Here is a 6,812-nt window from a genome sequence, read left to right on the forward strand (position 1 = left end):
CGGGTTTGAGAGGTTTGGTTGTAGATGCTCTTATACTCTTACCATGTGTTTACGTTTCTACCTGCGTCCAGTTTAACCTTCTCTTGTTTATTTGTCCACAGTAGCTGGACATCAGTTGCGTGAAACTGAAAACGAAATTTAGGTCAGTTGATTTTCGGATGAACGAAGCAACAACTGCTGGAGGAAAGGAAGGAGCAGACGCTGGATCACCGGAGAAGCTACAGCTTCTGGGTCTATGTTAGCTAGGGTGGCAGACGACCCCGGTATTTATATATTTTAGGGTGGCAGGTGACCCCAGTATCTAGGGGTGTTAGGGGAGGGGTCGCCGGAAAAATTTAGAGATTCGCTGGTGTTTGAGGGGTGGCGCCAGCACCGCGGTGGAGAGTGGTTGAGGGGAGGGCGGGTCGGCGAGGCTGGCACGGGAGCGTCGTCGGCCGCGGGGGGCGTTAGTAGGCGGCGGGAGGAAGAAGATGGCAGACAACTGTGATATGTTGTTTGTTGTTCAGGGAAAATGGGTTAAGAGGAAGAAGGCACAATCTGACCATTAGATCACAAATCAATGGTAGATAATGACTTGACTGACCCAAATTGTAATTCTAGGTAACTGGCACCTATCCAGTCCCTTATTTGTCTGCATTTTGGCAGAGTTGCATACAGAAGCAAATTCAGACATGTTTGGCAAATGTTCCATCAACCCTACAGATACCGCAGTCCAATGTCCAAATCAGAACAAACAAGTCGTTTTTCTCCTAGAAGGGTCTCCCTGGCCCCAATAATATACTCCATGATATTTGGGACGCTGAGCTAGTCCCATCCTGGCAAAACGCAATGGCCAACACCCTTCGACGAGACACCACACGATATTTGGCATACCAAACCAGTACGAGGGCCTATTACTCGGGACGTCGACGTCGAGCCCTCCAACCCAAGTGGGGGGAGCGCCCATGCCCATCGTCCCCGATTCCCCGCGGTCCAGCCTTCCGGGGGGAAAGAGGCCGAGTAGACGGTGAGCTCGGCTCGTCGCCACGCTCCGGACCCCCATGCCGCACCCGGATTTCGGCCACATGCGGCCGGTAGACGTCGCCGTCCCGAGTTTTACCCCGGTGGGCATACTGGCATCTCGATCCCCGGAACAGCTGAGGCCGGCATTCGAGTAAATTGCAGAAAACCACCACTTTAAAGACTAGGTTTGCGAAAAACACTATAATACATTTTTTTGCAAAAAACATCACGTCTACGGTAATTTTTTTGCAAATAATACTGATCGGCGGATCAGGCTCAGTTAAGTGAGTTTATGACAGGTGGGGTCCATTTTTTACCTACGTGGCGTGACTTTTTGTGCCAGGTGAATTTTAATCTAAAATTACAAACTAGACCTTAGAAATTTACATAGACACCCCTAAATCAAAAATTAAAAACGCAATTAGCCCCCGGTTGTCGGCAGATTGGCGGCGCGTTGTCCGATTTGTCCGTCGGCGGTGGGTGCAGAACGCCGTTGCTCTGGTCGTCGTTCTCCCATTGTAGCGCTCACCACAACGAGCTGTGCCCAGGTCGCCGACTACTGCCGAGACAGGCTCCACGCCGCGCTCGCCGAGGAGCTGCGCGCCGCAAGCACCCACCAAACAAACCTTGAAATCGACCCAAGCCGCTGATCGAGCCGCGCCGCCAGTCTCCGGCGAGGCGGCGACCCCGAGCCCCAATAATCCCTTCTCCGGCCACAGGAGCTCCAGGTACGCTTCCTCTTGACGTTCTCTCTTTGCTTCATCCATTGATGGTCCGTAGGTTCTGAAATCCTAGGGTCTGCAACTCCAGGGTTCCTCTCTCCATCTGGTCCTCCGCTACGCCCCGAATCGATGGAGTTCCGGGCCCCGCCGACGAGCCTCAGGCTCGCGACGCCGACTGCCACCGCCACCGCCAGCTTCCGCCCGGCCGCCCTCATGACCTCCTTCCTCAACAGCAGCGGTGCGTTTCTCGAGCTCGTGTTCTGCAGAGGACCGTGTCGCGGATGGCGGCCGTGGTCGGGGTCGGGATGGGCCTGGGAAAGGGAGAGAAAGTTGGGGGGGATTTTCGCATTAAACCTAAACTGTTATGCCACGTGAGCAAAAAATGGTCCCAGCTGTCATAAACTCACTTAACTGAGTCTGATCCGTCGATCAGTGTTTTTTGCAAAAAGATTACCGTAGACGTGGTGTTTTTTGCAAAAAAAATGTATTATAGTGTGTTTCGCAAACCTAGCCTTCAAAGTGGTGGTTTTCTGCAATTTACTCCCGGCATTCGCTTCCCAGTTACTCCAGTTACCAGTTACCACCACGGCGCTCTTGTGTGGCACAGTACTGCTGTGGTCTATTCGCATCTACGCGACAGGGCCGGCGGTGTTTATCCAGTCGAGCCGCGTCCCTGTCGATTGTCCAGCGGCCGGCGTACTCTTGTAGACGTGCAGTTGACACGGAGGCTGGTTTGTATTGTATGGTCTCGCTCGTTTTGTTTTTGCCGGAAGAATGGTCTCACGCTCTCTCGAAGATTACTTTCTTCTTTCACTTTCACGACTGCTAGCTCCTGGTAGGTGTTCTTTGTTTACATGTGACTAGCTGAGTGCCCGTGGGTTGCCACGGAACATAAATTTGAACGTCACTCATCATTGTTATTCGCCACCAACGCTGATCCAACCTTGCTAGTGGCTCGCTGCTATCAACAAACCCATGATAAGCCCTCTTGTAGCCCCGACAACCCCTCCCACTTAATGTGCTCACCCCACAGAATAGTATGACATCGTCTTCCATATACAATGTACTCCCTTCGTTACAAATTTCTCTCTAAAATGTACCAAAGTAGCCTGATGGACAAGTAAGAAGCAAGAAAATGTAAAAAAAAAGAGCACATATCCACAACAAAGGAAGCATCACTGCATCCACATAACTAAATAAGCATCCTATCAAGCAGGCACATCAGATATGTCCATCTTCAATTTATGTTTTCTTCCAACTAAATAGCTACTATGACAAGCTCATATTGCTCTGCATTTTCTGACACCATATGTCAAAATGACCATGATTGTGCGTGGCGTTGCCATGGAATAAAGAATATGAATACTTCTTTTTTCTTCAGATATCTTCACTCTTCTATGTCTGTAGACCGATATCCACCCTCTTCATCACCTTACTGACATAATGACAATGAACTTCTTAACCTCCCTCCACTTGTTTTGACAAAAGCACATGATTTGGAAATGGAATAACAGTCACTTGAACACATACGTCGAATAATACATATGTACTTTCTAACGGTATCATGCCTCAGCCTCACGCATCCGTCTTCATTTACTCCTTGCTCTGGGCAAACTACTGCCCTCTAACCACATGCCTGTCTTGGCTAGCCTCCTCATATCTAGAGCTCACCATGCATGATAAAATCAAATGAGAAAATAGAAAAAGCCCAAAATTTAGAAAAATCAAGGATATTTCAGAAAATATGTAGAATTAAAACAAATAATAAAAAGTAGGTATTTAAAAATTTGAAATTTATTGAATCACATCATTTCTCTAAAATATTTTACTTATAAAATATTCTTGTGAATGGCACATAGGCAAAGTGCTGACAACAATTCCTGCAAGCTCTACAACGTTCAGCTCAGATGTACTTGTCTCAGTGCAGAAGTATGTTATCCCAACCTCGCCCTTCCCAAGCTTCCGATCAAGGATATAAATATAATGTTCCCTTAGGTTTGCCGGTTCAGCCCAATGACAGAGATAGATGTAGGAACAAACCTTCCTTCAGAATCCCATCAACAGTGGACTGCTAAAACTTCTTCAAATGTGAGAGCAATCCTCTTCAAGGTGTTCATCAGCATACCTAGCTTAAATGAAAATATATTCTCTTCTGCATAGGATTTCACAAATGTACTTAGTTGAGTTTGTGTGTTCCATTCAAAACATAACATCATTTTTTATGTTTTCCTATTTTAACAATCGACACATGAAATACTTGGTGCATGTATTTCCGTACGAGATCTAACATGTAGCTGTAGTTTCAAAACAAAGCCATGCATAGTTATGTATAGTCATAGTTACCATGCCCTTTTAACTTACTCACCACCAAGTCCTAAGCAGCAATGGAGTTTCTTCCTTCGAACCAAAGAAGTGGTTTATAATCTGAAAAATAGAACCAGAAAACAAATAGTGAAGATAAACCTAAGTTGGAAGAATGTAGATTTTTGTCCTCTTTAGTGAAGACTGTATACTAAAGTAGTACTCCCTCCGTAAAGAAATATAAGAGCATATAGATGTACTAATATGCAACACTGCAATCAGAGGTATATCAGCATCATGGTTTCCACTTTCCAGAGATTTTCTCAAAAGCCAATTGAACCTGATTATTGCAGGTGCAGGTCTCTCATATTTTCTTAAATTTATCAATCACGGGTATATCAACATTATGTTTATCTCCAGTATAGTTACAGTGGAAAATATCGGATGTACTCAATTGATAGTGAAAGAGCCAAGATTGCAAGGTGAGATGTATTCCATTCCCTCCGTCCCAAAATAAGTGTCTCAACTTTTGTACTAACTTAAGTTGAGACACTTAATTTGGGACAGAGGGAGTATATATATAATGAATATAAATAAAATTACTATGATTTAGCACTAAGACCTTTGTAGTATTTTCCTTCTTGTGAAATGCTTATGTGAACACAAGGTACATCTCATACTTGCCTGTGTCACTACCTCACTATAAAATGCTACAAATAGACATACATCTATATGCAGTGATTTACTGAACAAAATCTAAAGATACTTAATGTTATTACTTTCAACACATACTTTTTATTTGAAAAACATTAAAATACTCTGTAGAAATTGTTATTATCATGTAAAGTACACTTTATAAAACAATTATAGAACTAACTTTTTATATAAATTCGAGAGCAACATCTTAAGGCTGGAATTAACAAAAAGGCATGTACTACATCCAGCATCATCTTAAGTAGAAACACACAGATATTAGGTAGGTGTGTGTACAGAAAGCTCTTGATTGAGCAACATTTTAGTACATCATATATAGTAGCTAATTTTCAGGACATATTGGTCATTGAATAGTCGGAAGAAGTAAACAGATGGTTACCAAAAGTTTCTCCATTGTGGAGCTTACACAGTCTTCCACCTTATCCTGACCTTGGTATTGAATCATTGTTACAGCACACACAAATACGGATATCAAATAAAAATCAGAAAACAAGTTGCATTCTCTGCCAAAACCATATGCAATACCTCCTGTAGTAGGAGTATTTTCAGTAACTACTCTGATGTACTACTGCTCCTAGTTTCAGTAAACAAATAAAATACATGCAGAACTAACACATGGGATACTGAGAAAAACCAAAACATAAAGAAGAAATTATTGTCAGCCCGAAATATGAAGCTAAGTCTGATGTACTGCTATAGTCGTCCGTGTAACCTCGTCGGTTATCCACCCCATCCGCCAAACTCTCCTCCGATTGCTGTCACCGCGGCCTATCCATCACAACAAGAAGACTATATGTAGAGAATGGCGTAACAAAATAAACAAGGCTATCAAATTTCTGCTACAAAGAACGCAAACTCTGTCAGTAGTTACAAAACTGAAAAAAATATAATTTCTCCTACATCTACATATTAGCAATGATGGATTTACTTTCTTTTTTGAGAAAGAATCAAATTGTCAAATGTATAGAAAAATATTAGAGGTCCATGCTCATACCTTTTCTCTATCCTGAAAAACATGACAGTTAGCAGGGGCACATGAACCTGCGCCGCATTTGGCACAAAAATTCACAGTAAGTCGTGAAATAGAAGAACAATATAACTATTATTCCGTCTCCACTAGAAGTTTTTTGATGAATTTGTATCAACAATAACAGTGCAGGTCATAACCAAGAAATCAAGATCAGGCTCAAGTTTTGTATTAGGAATCAGATCAAGAAGAGAACTAAACAAAATTTCAGAGAGGAGAAGGAAGAAAGAGAGCTTACTGGTAGTTGTACTTGGACCCCTGATCCAGCCGAAGCAAGTGGCACTGTGGAATCGGTCTCGGAAGGCCTCAACGGCAAGAGGGCCGTTGACGTGCTCCACGCGAAGGCCCGGGCCTCGAACACCTCCGGCACTGGTTAACGACGGGTCAGCCGAGTCGGCGGGTGCCTGGGCGAAGCGAAGTGGCAGATAGGACCTGCGGTGACACCTCCTTATCAAAGGACTGGCCCGCTTCCCATCTCCCGGCGGCTCGTCTAAGATGAAGGCGCGGCGGACCCATGGCACGGGCTACGTAGGGCGGCAGGGTTGCGTACTTGCGTAGGGATGTTTGTCGCCTGAATTGCTGGTGAGAAAGAATATAATTTCTCCTACATCTACATATTAGCAATGATGGATTTACTTTCTTTTTTGAGAAAGAATCAAATTGTCAAATGTATAGAGAAATATTAGAGGTCCATGCTCATACCTTTTCTCTATCCTGAAAAACATGGTGAGGGGACGAAGGCACGCGGGTGGTCGCGGGAGGGGGCGCCGCTGCTCCAGGCCGGATGGTTCTCCTTCGTGAGCAGGTTTGGAGACGAGAACTTCTGGTTTCGTGAGATCGCTGCTACGGGAGAGTGAGGATGATGGGGTGGTTTCGGGTTCGAGGGAGATCGTGGTTGTGTGGAGACGTGCGGGATTTTCTCTTTTTTTCGCTGGTTTAGATGGTGGGTTCGTGCGTGGGGGGTGGGGGATCGAACGAGGTGGGGGGATCGAACGAGGTCGAACCATCACGACGTTCGATCCCCCTTTAATAGTAGAGGTGAGCAG

General features: G+C 44.7%; 1 long non-coding RNA gene across 1 annotated transcript; it reads right to left on the reverse strand.

The window, feature by feature from the left end:
• Positions 1–2,759: 2,759 nt before the first annotated feature.
• LOC109776133 (uncharacterized) lies at positions 2,760–3,876 on the reverse strand. The gene is made up of 3 exons (XR_012188008.1): positions 3,765–3,876; positions 3,255–3,384; positions 2,760–3,159 (listed from the first exon to the last, which is right to left on the reverse strand). It is a non-coding gene; the product is annotated as an uncharacterized lncRNA (long non-coding RNA).
• Positions 3,877–6,812: the final 2,936 nt, after the last annotated feature.

Source organism: Aegilops tauschii, chromosome 6 (genome assembly GCF_002575655.3).
Source record: "Aegilops tauschii subsp. strangulata cultivar AL8/78 chromosome 6, Aet v6.0, whole genome shotgun sequence".
Taxonomy (NCBI): Eukaryota; Viridiplantae; Streptophyta; class Magnoliopsida; order Poales; family Poaceae; genus Aegilops; species Aegilops tauschii.